This window comes from Lathamus discolor, chromosome 11 (genome assembly GCF_037157495.1).
Source record: "Lathamus discolor isolate bLatDis1 chromosome 11, bLatDis1.hap1, whole genome shotgun sequence".
NCBI classification, from domain to species: Eukaryota; Metazoa; Chordata; class Aves; order Psittaciformes; family Psittacidae; genus Lathamus; species Lathamus discolor.
This window is the reverse complement of record NC_088894.1, coordinates 707,911-721,009: the sequence shown is the minus strand read 5'-3', so window position 1 is coordinate 721,009 and position 13,099 is coordinate 707,911.

Genomic DNA, 13,099 nt, shown 5'->3' with positions numbered 1-13,099 from the left:
GGCAAGGGCCTGTAGGGACAGGCCAAGGGGAATGGCTTGAACCTGCCCGAGGGGAGACTGAGCTGAGCTCTTAGGCAGAAGCTCTTCCCTGTGAGGGTGCTGAGGCGCTGGCACAGGGTGCCCAGAGAAGCTGTGGCTGCCCCATCCCTGGCAGTGCTCAAGGCCAGGTTGGACACAGGGGCTTGGAGCAAGCTGCTCCAGTGGAAGGGGTCCCTGCCCGTGGCAGGGGTTGGAGCTGGAGGAGTTTTGAGGTCCCTTCAACCCAACCCGTTCCATGGTTCTATCGCTGGAGCTGCTGTGTTCTTTCTGTCAGACACAAAGGGAGGCTGAGCACCTCGCACAGTCCGTGCCTGAGACATTCACCTGCCTGGGGCTGGAGGGGGCCCGGCTGTGAGCCACCCAAGCAGAGAGCTGCCATCCACCAACGGGAGGCAGCCAAGGAGAAGGGGAATGATCCCGAGATGCCTGCAGAGATTCCTTTTAGGAGAGGTCCAGCAAAGTGTAGAGGCTCTGGTGAAGCCTGGGGCTGCTGCCGGGTTCTCCTCAGCCGCTCTGAGGGAATTTAGGCCGAAAGTGGTGCAGGGAGTTTGCTGGAGGGCTCCGGAGAAAGGCGAGAGCCTCCGAGATGACTCAGCTCCCTGATCTCAGCCAAAGGAGCGCTGAGGGAGGGCACGCTTGTGGGCAACCAAGAGGCAGACACCAGGGAGGGACACGGGTTAAACCCCAGCACCTCCTTGGCACAGGCATGAGGAGTAATAAACAGACTGGGTATAAACCCACGCTTGAAACGAGGAGATGCTGACCCAGCACCAGAGACATTGGTCTCTACAGGAGGGATCTCGGTGGAGAACGGAGGAGAGAACCTGGCTGTTGGGAGAATGGAGCTGGGTCACTGTAGAGGGGACGTGGCACCACCTGAGGACCCTTCAGGGTCTCCGTCCTCAAAGTGAGAAATCAGTTTGCATCCTCTGTGGTTTTTGCTGCCTCTGACCCTAAACAATGAGACTTTTCCAAGTTGAATTATTCTTGCCTTTAATCAAAACCTCACTTAGATCCGGGTCGGACAAGTCCAGGCAGTGAAGGGGAGTCAGCGAAGTGTGAATTCCGGCTGGAGCCTCTTGGCTGGCTTTTGGTGTCACAGCCTCAAACCAGGGTTTGGTGCGGCTTTCTCTTTGGAGCAGCCCGGGGCCGGTGGGAGCGGGGGAGCCGGAGCTCTCCATTGAACAGGGACTTGTGGAAGTCATGGACATTTTTCCCACTTTCCCTTTCTGCCTCCAGCTGGAGGGGGGGAATCGCACCACGAGGATGCCCCATTGATGTGCTTGGAGGAAAAATCCCAGGAGTGCCGGAGCCTGAGCGCTGTGGCAGGGACCGAAATACCCAGCAGCTGCCAGGGCTGTGTGGGAGCCCGGGACAGGAACGCCGGGAGCTGCAGATCAGGGCTGAGCTACATTTCCAGAGCTGCGTGGGGAAGGCTGATGGCACCTGCCCACATCCTCTGTGACTGCACACGATGCCACGTCTCCCTCAGCTCCGAGATCAGCAGTTTTACCCTTCCCTGCTTTTTCCTCCTTCAGGGGGAAGCAGAAGAAGCCCACAGGGAAAGCGCAGATCCCAGCGTGGGCCGTGCCACCGCGCTGCGAGCTGTCACCAGGCAGGATGCCCTCTGCAAGCTGGAGTCCTCCCCTGTGTGGCAGAGGACAAGGAGGGAAGTCCCCTGACCCGAGAACAGCCTCACGGTTTGGGAAGTGAAACCGTGCCCCTGTGACCCCTCACATTGCGCAGGGCAGTGGCTTGTCCTGCTCCAGGTGGAATCCGTCCGCTGCCCACCCTGCTCCCACAGCCCCCCTTTGGAATCCTCACCATGGGTGCTCTCCGGTAGCATCTGCAGCTGCAAACATCTGCACGAGGCTTTCCCATGCGCCCCTTTATGCTGCTCTGAGCTGGGTTTATGGTTTTGGTGTGCTGGTGGGCACGAGGACGCTTGTGACGACAGTTATGGGGGGAGATGTGGAGAGGGGCTTTTGATAAGGGCAGATAGCGACAGGGGAAGGGGCAATGGTTTTAAACTGGCAGGGGGGAGACTGGGATTAGACATTAGGAAGAAATTATTTACTGTGAGGCTGTCCCATCCCTGGCAGTGCTCAGGGCCAGGTTGGACACAGGGGCTTGGAGCAAGCTGCTCCAGTGGAAGGGGTCCCTGCCTGTGGCAGGGGTTGGAGCTGGAGGAGCTTTAAGGTCCCTTCCAACCCAAACCAGTCTGGGATTCTGTGATTTAACAGACTTGGGCTGAATCCTGGAGACCTGTGCAGCAAAGTGCCTCTATTCTTCAGTCTGGCTGCATCCCACCTCTGAACTCCTCAAGCTCTGTTAGCTTAGCACTGGACACTTGTCCACATGGCTCGTCCCTCCCCATCCCTGCCTGGTGGGTGCTCAGTGTGCTGTGTGCTGTGGGTGCTGACTGCAGCCGTGTGCTGCTCATCACCATCCCTGAAGAGGTTCCCTTGTGCTGAACATCTCCAAAGGCTCATTACCAGCAGACCTGGAGAGCTTCGCCTGCAGCATTGCCCCAGAGACACTGAGCACGAGCAGGGCTCGTTTCCCATGCGGAGCCAAGGGGCACATGGCAGCACCAGGCCAGCAGCCCGCAGGACACTGCAGCTCTCCAGCTCGTGTCAGGCAGCGGCTGAGGCACTGGGGCGATTTCTGCTGATTTCATTTCGGGGGCTGGCTGGTTCTTTGCCTCATCTCCTCCAGTGCTCTCAGGGATGTGGAAGCCTGGTCTGGGCCCAGAATAAAGCGGATTCAGCATCGTCCTGGGGCTGAACGGGTTAATTTTTGTGCTTCTCTCCCCAGCTCGCTGCGGACTCTGGCTGGGACAGAACATCTGTCTGTTGCTATGGCTGCGGTACACTTGAAGGGGATGACTGGATAATTATTGCAAACATCCATCCTGCCTGATGTGCTCCGGGCCCGGGCGCAGGGAGCGGCTCCGGCCGGGTCCTGCCTGGGGAGGGGGCCGCTGGCAGCACCTCTGCATTTCCATAATGAATGAGGCCGCGGCTGCAGCGCTCCCGGGAGATGCGGTGCAGAGCAGCAGAGATGAAATGGCACAGAGGGCTCCAGCCTCTGCTCATGGAAAACACCCCGCGCAGAGCTGCAAGGGAGCTGTTCTCCCATTGCCATTAATTCACCACCCACTTCCATGTGAACAGATTGCTCCAGGCCCGATTCCATGACACCTCCTGCCAGGCACAGGCCGCAGGAGCAATCCCATGCCCTGGTGCATTTGCATCTCCTGGTGCAGCCCCTGCAGCACTCGGGAGCCTGGGTTGCTGCAGGGTCCTGGATCATGGCACGGACTTGGTCATTCTCCTGCTTCTTGCCCTGGCCAGGCTGCTGCCCGCAGTGCTGCCCGCACTCCCTGCCTGCACTGCTGCTGCCTGCAGCTCAGTGGCTGCCTGGATCAGGCTGTGCCCGCTGCTTACCCCTGCAGTGCCTGGGCACCGTCCTGTGTGTGCAGCTGTGCCAGCACCGGGATAGGCATCACTGGGAAGAGATGGGCTGCTGCTCTGCAGGGCGAGCATCACTGCTGGTCCCTGCTGCCAGCCACTGCCTCTTGATCCCCTGGGATCTCCAGCCTCACCTTGCAGCTCCACGTGCTCATCCCCAGGCCATGACATGCCATAACCCCATACACAGCTCCTTCTCCAGCTCCTAGGAGTCAGGCTGCCCTAAACACCCACACATCCCCTTTGTTCCTGATGCTGCTGCTGTTCTGTTGCTTATTGAGATTTAACCCTGCCCTGGATCTAACCCTGGGGGTGTTCAAAAACCCATCCAGCCCCTGTGTCCTGTGGATTGTCCCTGTCCCAGCAAGTCCCACCTCTGAATTAATAGAGCAAAAAAGAACGCAGGAGTTCCCCCTCTGACCAGACACTGCTGTGCCCTGCTCAGCCATGAACCTCAATGCAGCCATTGTACCCTTTCCCCTGTTTATCAGCACGTGGTGGGGAAGGAAGTTCGACTGGAGCCGGGACCAGGATGAGCACAGACCTCTGCACCAACACACAGCACCGCAGCCAGGACCGGGTTCGCTCTGCGGAAGTCCAGGTAGGATGTGCAGGACAAGGCTGCCCCTTGCTTCCCCTCTAACACTGGCAATACATAATGAGGTTTTCATGCAACACTTTGCATCTGCAGAGCACCCACAGGCACATGGTGCCGAGCATGTCCAGGGGCTGAGGACCTCGCTGGAGGCTGGGGGCAGGTAGGGATCAGGCCAGGTCGTGGGACTCTCCATCAGGCAGAGCTGCCTCTTTAAAGAAGGCAGGAGGGTGGCACTGAGAGGGAGAGAAGGGTGGGCTGCTCCAGGTCCTATTTGATCCTCATCCTCCCTACACTTTAGTGTATGATTCAATAAACTCCTTTGCTTGCACAACTTACTTGACTCTCATTGGTGTGACTCAGGTGCGAATGAGCCGTTCACATTAGCAGGAGATTGAGCCCCATGGCTACAAAAGCTTCCAGAGATCCCAATTTTGATTCAGTTGGCCTGGAGGGCAAAGCCAAGTGCTTCTCCTTTTAGGCTTTTGTAGAGGGAATGGGGCAAACAAGGGTGGCAGGGTGGGGAGGGACCACACTGGCTCTCCCCAGGCTGGCATCTGCTTGCTCAACCTGCAGAAGGTCTGTTAGAGTTTGGGGGTTCCTGGAGCCCTTCTTCCCCCAAGACTTCACCATATTCTGCTGCTGAGGAAGCTCTGGAATCTTTGTCCCAGGTCCCAGTGCTCACAGCGGTGTACAACTGCTCTGCAGAGCTGGCTGCAGGCAGATTGCGGGTGCACAGCACCTCCGAAAGCCCAGCCATCGGGATGCCCAGCTCTGCTTGGAGGTATCTCCCTTCTGCGTGTCTGTGTTTGGAGGTGATTTGCCTGAAAGCACACTGGGCATCCATGAGCTGCAGGTCTGTGGGAGGATCCAGGCAGGAGCATTTCTATGGCAGATGCCATAGAAAAGCACAGAAAGGCAATGCCACTCTGCTCACAGCAGGGTCCTGTATCTGTGATGTGCTGGAGCTGTGGGGCTGCAGGGGCTTTAGAGCACAAACTGGCTGCTGCTTGTGGTCCCGGGGGGAGCACAGCAGGACGCATGCTTGTCCTACGGGTGTTATCTCCTGACTGCCCCAGTGCTGCTCCAGCCGTGGCTCCAGTGTCCCCAGCCCTTAGAGGATGAAGCTGTGGTTTCCATGCTTCCAGCACTGCGGGCAGGGAGGAGGGCAAGTGAGTCACTGCGCAGCCATGGCTGACACGCAGAGCTGTGCCCGGCAGCCCCGGGAGCAGGGCAGTGGCTGCAGGAGGAGGAGGAGTGGGTGCTGAGGAGGGGGTGCTCTGCTCCCCGGGGCCAGTGTTGGCCTGGGGCTCGAGATGGGTCTGATGTGGGGCTGGAGGTTTGCCATCGCCCCTACCTCCTGGGCTTGGCCCCATTTCCAACGTGTCTTGGCACCATATGGCGTTTGCTTTATTTGTTCTGCTGCGACTTGGGAAGGAGGGCAGTGTTTCATTGTCTGGCAGAGGAGGTGGGACGCAGGCACAGGAACATGCCCACGTCCCATGGGATCACCGCCTGAGCCAGGCGCTCTGCATCTCTCCTGAGCTGAGGGTCAGTGTCCTCATCCCGGCACAGCCCTTTGCTTCAGCACGGATTCCCTGGAGCGCCACCCACCCACCCAGCACCGCATATGCGGGAGCATCCCGGTGCGGAGCACGACCGACCCACCACGGGACGCTGCCTGGTAGGAGGAAAACGTGGCAGTGCTGCTCCTGACTCATCAGAGCACAGGCAGCAATCCTGCGACAGCGATGCCGGGCTTGCCCAGCACCAAAAAGTGACAGCACGCTCCACCCACCCTGCTTGCAGGAGCAGGGGCTGCTCTGCGTGCCGCGGTCTGGAGGAGCCGCTATCCCGCACCCATCTCCCCGTCCCGCGCCATCGCATCCCGCATCTCCGGCTACAGCCTCCGCTGTGCTCCTGCGCTTCCTCTGGCCCTGCCTCCCCCTTCCCGCTGCTGCCCAGGGCCCCATGAGCTGCAGCGCTGGGGCAGAGGCTGCCCCGGAGGCCCAGCCCTGCGTGGTTTGTACCAGCCCCTAAACAAGGCATCTCTCGGGGGAAGGGAATGCATCATCTTCCGTGCCCGAGGGTGCTGTGTGCTGGGGCAGCAGCCGCCGCTCATGGAGGGCCCATGCTCTCGCACCCACCGCGGGCTCGCTGCAGGCTCCCCCCACGAAAAGCTGTTTTCTCAGCGGCTTTACAATTGAGGGGGTTCAACAGCGCTGACCCGGGAGCAGGTCCCGTCCCTGCCCGCTCGCAGGCTCCTGGAGGCGGCCAGGCTGCAGCCGCCCGCACAGACCTGCGCGGGTTTATTTTTTCCCTCGGATTTCCAGCATCTCCCTCCTCCCGGGTATAATTCAGTCGCATGAAAAGAAGCCGGGAGGAGGAGGAGGAGGGGGAAAGAGGATGGGGAAACTTGCAAAGTCAGCCATGGAGCGGGAATGTGTGTCAGGGAGCGTTACAAAGGGAGCTGGGGACCCGCTCCTGTCGCCTGCTGCTTCGTGCCAGCCCCTCGGGAGCTCGCCCAGCTCCAGGCGCGGCTCTTTCTTCCCCGGCGCCCCTCTCCGTGCCTTCATGGCGCTGCGGCCCGGGCTGGGACAGCCCATCGCGGTTGCTATGGCTGCAGAGAGAGGATGGGGGGGGCTCACCCGGAGCAGCACCGGAGCGGCACCGGAGCCCTCCCCGCCCCGCGGCGCAGCGCAGCCCGCCCGGGGCCCGCTCCGCTCCCCCAGCCGCAGAGCGGATTTTATTCCCGTGGGATTAGAGAGGGCTGCGCCCGCCCGAGGGAGGGGAGAGGAGGAGGAGGAGGAGGAGAGCGGGGCAGCTCGGGCTGGGCGGCAGCCGGCGGCCGCGGGGGGGGCCGGGCGGGCGCTGGGCAGGTAGCGCGGGCAGCGGGCGCGGGGGAGCCGGGGCCGGGACCCCCCCGGGGAGCGGGGCGCAGCCGGGGCGGAGCGGGGCGCAGCTGAGCCCCGGCCGCAGCGCGCAGCTGATCCCCCCGCCCGGTGCCGCAGCGCGGGGGCCGCCGAGGCGCAGCCGCGGTCCCGCGTGTCCCCGCCGGCACCGCGCACCCGGTGCCCCCGCGCCGTGCGGGGCCGAGCGAGCCCCGGCGGGCAGCGCCCGCTCCCTGCCCGCGGCCGGGCCGGAGGGGGCGGAGCGCAGCGGGGGGGGGCTGCGGTGCAGGCAGCGGCTCGGTGCCCGCCCGCCGCGCGGCTGCTCGATAGCAGCGGGGCTCTGCGCGGCCGGGGCTGCACCGCGCTGCTGCGGAGGGGGGGTCGATGCATCCCCCGAGCCCTGCGCTGGGATGCGGGACAGCGGCATCGCCCCAGCCCTGTCCTACGGGGTTTGGGCCCCAAAGCCCTCACATGGGAGCCATCCGTGCTGCACACCAGAGGGGCTGCTCCGGGCTGGGCTGCAGGGTGACCCCCCCCGAGGCTGCACCAGAGCTGTGGTGTGTCCCTGCCATGGGTGCCCTGTGCCCAGCTTCTCACTCCTCTGCAGCCAGCCCAGCGCCCAGGGCTGTGCGGGCAGTGGTCCTGCCACGGCCCCGGCACAGGATAAAGGCAGAGCAGCTCCTGCAGGCCCCAAGCTCAGACGTGTGGGATGAGGGGCATCAATCCCCAGCAGTGTTCAAGGCCAGGCTGGATGGGCTCTGGGGGACATGATCTAGTGTGAGGTGTCCCTGCCCATGGCAGGGAGCTGGAAGTGGATGATCTTAAGGTCCCTTCCAACCCAAACCATTCTATGATTCTACAAGGGGGCAGGAGGACTATTGCTCCCACTGGACACTGCAGTCCTGCAGTGAAGAAGCCAGTGCCAAGGCCTCAGTAGTGCCATGGTGCCAAACCCCAGCGCTGCCCACCAGCGCCCATTGTGCAGGCACGGTGCAGACAGGGAGCAGGCAGGGTGTTGGGCAGGGTGCCTCCTGTGCTCAGTATTACCATCTCCTTTGGAGCCGAGGCAGCGGCTGTAATCTGATGCTCTGAAGTTGGTGTTTACAAGGGACAGGCAGCCATCAGAGGGCTCTTCTTGTTCTCCCAGTGAAAGAATATTCCTCTCCCGGCAGCGTGCGGCCGCTCCGTGTGCCAAGCAGTGCCCGGGCCATGTTGAGCATCTCACAGGGACACCCTATGGTCTCAGCACCTCCAGAGCCACCGTGGTGCCCGGGGCCTGGACTGGGGACCTCACACTGGGGTATTTGATGGGACAGTGGGTACAGACCCTCTGCCACGGGCGCTTGCTGGGGCCCAGCCTGTTCTCGGGGCCCTGCACCCTCGGGAGGTGGTGCTGGAGGCGGGTGAGCTCCCGCGGGACTCATCAGCTCCCTGTTGACAAATCCTTTCAATCAGGAGCAAGTGGAGCGGGACGGAGCCCAGCACGAGGCTCCCCAGCACCGCTCCAGCCGCACCACCGCTGTGTCCTCCCTGGGACACACTGGTGCTTTGCTCGCTGCTGGGGCACACACGGTGCCCACATCCCCAGGCTGCCTCCCCCCGAGCCCTGGCACCCCCCCCACTGCCCCACAGCCCAGAACGCACGGGGCCCATCTGCAGAGCCAGGGAAGGTGCTGCTGGCGTCCATCCATGCCCTCATCCTTTCACCAGGGCTGGGAGCTGCATCGGTCACCGCACTCAAAGCCTGGCTCCCGTGCGGGTGCCCCAGCAGGGTCTGGGCGCTTTGGCTTGGCTCCCGCAGCACAGCGTGACACGGGGCTGTGCCTGCAGAACAGATGGCACCAACCGCAGCCAGCGCCGCCGCCGCAGCCGGTTTTGGTGATGGAGGGGGACCCGCTGCCCTCCGGCTGCTCTGTTGAGGGGAGCTGAGCCCTGGCCCGGCCGAGGGGCCCTCGGGAGGGTGGTTTGCCAAATACCGGCTGCAAGGGCAGCCTCTGCTCCAGGCAGGTCTGGGGGAGCGGCGCAGGGATCAGCCGCAATAAAAGCCCTGCGAACCCTTTGTGCTGCACTGTGTTTAGGCAGCTCTGCCTGTCACAGGACAGCAGATCCCCCAGCTGGGGGGGGTGTGCCCCCAGCTCACAGGGTCCTGCTGGGAGGAGAGTGAGTGATAAAAGACAAGCCAGCTGCAGGAAGAAGTGTTAATGTGGGAGCCTTTGGGTGGGAGGGATGGGGGATTGCTGGCACCTGGGCCGGGCAGGGCTGCAGGCAGGGAGCTATAAAGCAGGTTGGAAATAGGGGCACATCATGGCAGAGAGCAGTCTTGGGCAGGGCTGAGGCTGGAGCTGGAGGCAGAGCAGGAGCGCGCGGCTGTGGTGAGTGAGCTGTGGTTATTCCTGGTGCCATTATTGCAGACACCCGTTTCTCACACCCGCGGCAAGGCGGGAGCGTGATGCGCTCCAAGCAACTGCGGCTGCTGGTTCTGCCCCGTGGCCCGGTGCTTGCTGCAGATGGAGCTGGCAGAGCCTCGCTGCTGGGAGGGCCATGGCGGAGGGGAAGGCAGGGCTGGTCCTCGCGGGTGCGGGCAGGCACTGACACCATGGGGGATGACGATGGTGATAGGGAGAGGCCAGGCAGCCCCTGGGCGTTCCTTGCTGCATCCCTGTCCTAGCCAGGAGGGCTTCTTCCTCCTTCCATGGAATGGAAGGAGCGATGGGGCGGACCTGCCCTTGTTGATGCTGTGCTTTCATCTGTGCATCTCGCAGCCCCCTGAGCCTGGTGTGGGTCTGGGCTTGGCCTGGGTTATCCCTCTGATCTCTGCTCCTGGCTGTGAGGTTGGCTTCTAGGCAGAGCCTTAAACCCAGCATGCATATGAGTACTAAAAAAAGCATAATTTTATTCAATAACTGCATTGTGTGCTCAGAATTCACTTATACATGAGCTGGATCAAGTAGGAAAGCTGGTGAGAAGGCGCCTGCTCCCCCTCTCTGACCTGCTCTGGCAGCACTCGGCACCCACAGCTTTGCATGGGGGCTCTGGGCACCCCCCCCAGCTCGATCTTGGCTGGGCCAGCTTGGGGAGCTCTGCCTGAGCACAGGGGTGCCCTGTGCTGCACCAGGGTGACTGCAGAGGGTCCAGCATCCTCCATCCCACTGTCCTGCTGCCCTCCCCAGGGCCTGGCCCTACAGAGGTCACTTGCAGCTGAGAAAGAGCACCTGCTGTCTCCATGTGACACACATAGATGGTGAGGTGGTGATTTTTAGGTATATATATATATATATATATATATATATATATATACACACATGTATGCAGTCAGTTCCTTGGTAGTGGAAGCTAAAAATATCGGCCAGCCCGGCTGGGTGATGAGGTGGCCCCAGGAGGCAGTGGGTTGCCTTGTGGTTGTTATCATTTTTAATGTGCTCTTAGCAAAGCTGCCGTGGCTGATGACCTGACCCAGCACATCATGGGGTGCGGGGTGGGATGTGGCACACTCGGGCACCATCCATGGGTGATGACAGGGAGTGGGGACGATGGGGGCTGCGGTTTATTGTGACTTGAATAAATCTGGAATGTGGGGAGCAGGGGGGTGGGTGGGCCTGAAACGGCTCCTGTCCCCCTGCCCTGGGCTGGTGGTGGTGGTGGTGGGGCTCTGCGTGGTGGGCAGGGGCAGGATGGGGGGGTCCCGGGGCAGAATGGTGCATCCCAGCCCGGCAGTGTCTGGGTGTGATGTTCGGCTTTGGGGGGGGCCCGGATGGCTCCCGGACTCCCGGCTGGGAAAGCGCAGTGGGGAATGCGGGGGAGATGGTGCTGGGGTTGGGGGGAGGGATGGGGCAGGGAGGGAGGAAGGGATGCTCGGAGGGAAGGGGGTGGCAAAGGCAGGGAGAGCAGGCGGGATGGGGTTGGGGGAGGGATGCAGGGAGAGATCCCGGAGGATGGGGGTGGGATGCCCCGGGGAGGGAGGACAGGAGATGCGCGAGCGGTGCCGGGGGGGAATCGGGGCGGGATGCGCGGGGGGCGGGTTGCGCGGAGCTGCTGCGCGGTGCTTTGGCGCCCCCTGCTGCTGCGCGCTGCGCACCGCGGCGGGGGAGGTTTGGGGGGGGGGGGGGGGAGGCGGCAGCGCCTTGTCCCCGCGGTGCCGTGGGTTTGCCCGGGCTCAGCAGCGATGTGAGCGGCGGAGGGAACGGGGAAGGGGGGTCCGGGGGACTCCAAAGCTGCCCCGCGGCGATGCTGAGCCGAGGAAATGGAGCTGCCCCTGCCGGTGACCCCTTGAGGGGGCTGCTTGTGCCCACCCCGAGCGCACGGAGGGCTCTGTGCAGGGGAACGTGCAGGGATGGTCCCCAGCCCGGGGGTGGCGTGAGGCAGGGTCCCAGCACGGGAAGGGCCCTTGGCCTTGCGTGCAGCCCCCAGATTTCACACAGAAGCATAAGCAGTGCTGGGGGTAGCCGTGCTCCAGCTGCCCTGATGGAGTGTCGCCTCCTGCATGGGCTGGCTGCATCCTGGTCATCACCCTCCATCCCACCCACTGGCACGAAACCACCTTTAGGAAGTATTCAGGCTCAGCTGCTAATGGAGACACATGGGCTCATGCCCCAAAGCCTGTCCCGAGGGCACCATGCACAAGGGACACGGCGTTATGGGTATGGAGATGCTTTGAGAGCAGGGGTGCTGTTATGCTGGTGGCATAGGGTGGCAGGAGGGTCCTCACCTGGGTTCTGGGACTTGTTCTGAGCACACTTTCAAACAAAGCTCCTCCCCAGTGCTGGGCTGTGGCAGCAGCACAAGGGTTAATCCTGCTTTCCCTTTATTTCCATGGCGGATTCGTGGTCGGGGTTAAACCTCATTAGCGGCTGTGCTTGGCAGCGATTCCCCTGGGACTGAGCAGCCTGTACAATGGAGCTGGGTGCTGGGTTCCCTTGGTGCCTCGGTGGGTGCTCCCCTGTCACATGCGATCCTGCTTGGTGTGTCATGGACGGGAGCAGCCACACCGGGGTGCTGGGGACATGGCAGCCTGTCATGGCGGGGCTGGGTGCTGGCAGTGAAGCTGCATCTGCCAGGGAAGGAGTTGCAGCTGGTGCTGGGTAGGGCTGTCCTGAGGGTGCTGGGTGCACACAGGGGCCTCGGCACTGGCCATTGGGACACCAGTGCTGTGCCAACCGCTGCAGCGGGGTGTGGGGAAGCCCAGAGATCCCCTCCTGGTTCTCCAATGGGCTGGTTGAGCTCCCACTGTCCTTCTCAGGGCTGGTGCTGGTGCCCGGCAATTGTTCTGCCTGTGCCGTTGTGCCACAGGCCCTGTTTCTGGTGGCCACCTCCCCGTGCTGCTGCAGAAGATGGGTTCCGTATGCTGGAGCATTCATTTGCTCGGCTGATCGACAGCCTGCGGTCTGGCTGAGCAACCCCAATTGTTCCCAGTGTGCCTGGACAAAGGAGTGCCTAGAGAGATGGCAAGGCTGAGGAGAGGAGGACATGCTAGGAATATTTCCACTGCTTTGGACACCAGCAGCATTTCCCTCCCTCCCCGTGTGAGAATGGGAGGCAGCAGCTCGGTTTCACAGGCAGAGTGGGATGGGATCCCTCCCTGTCTGCCCTAAGCAAGGAGAAGCCTGTCCCAAAGCAGGCTGAGAGCTCATTCCTGGGACATGGTGCTGCTCTGTGCGGGATTAACGCCATGATGGAGGCAAAGCCTTTTCCTTTCCCTCCAGGCTGTGCTCAGCAGGGCCAGGCACGATGCTGGACCCTCACTGCAGTCAGTGACTGGGCTGAGCTCAGTGCTGCTGCTGTGCCTACTGCCTGCAGCTCTTCCCTCTGCTTGTCTCACCTGACATGGCTCATTCCCAGCTGGAAATGGCTCATTCCCAGGCTGGCCAACCCCAAGATGTGTTGCCCCATTTTGCAAACAGGAAAGCTGGGACACGGATAAAGACCAAACCTTCAAAGCATGGAGCAGCTCCCATTGAGGTCTGAATGCAGAGGGATCCCGTGGGAGCTCGGCTGCTTCCACACGACCTGCTCAAGGTCAGGCAGAGCCAGCAGCAAGCCCTGGTTCCTTCCTTCCCTGCTGGCCGCGGGCTCGCAGGCGGGAATGGAAGCAGAGCCTGTGTCTG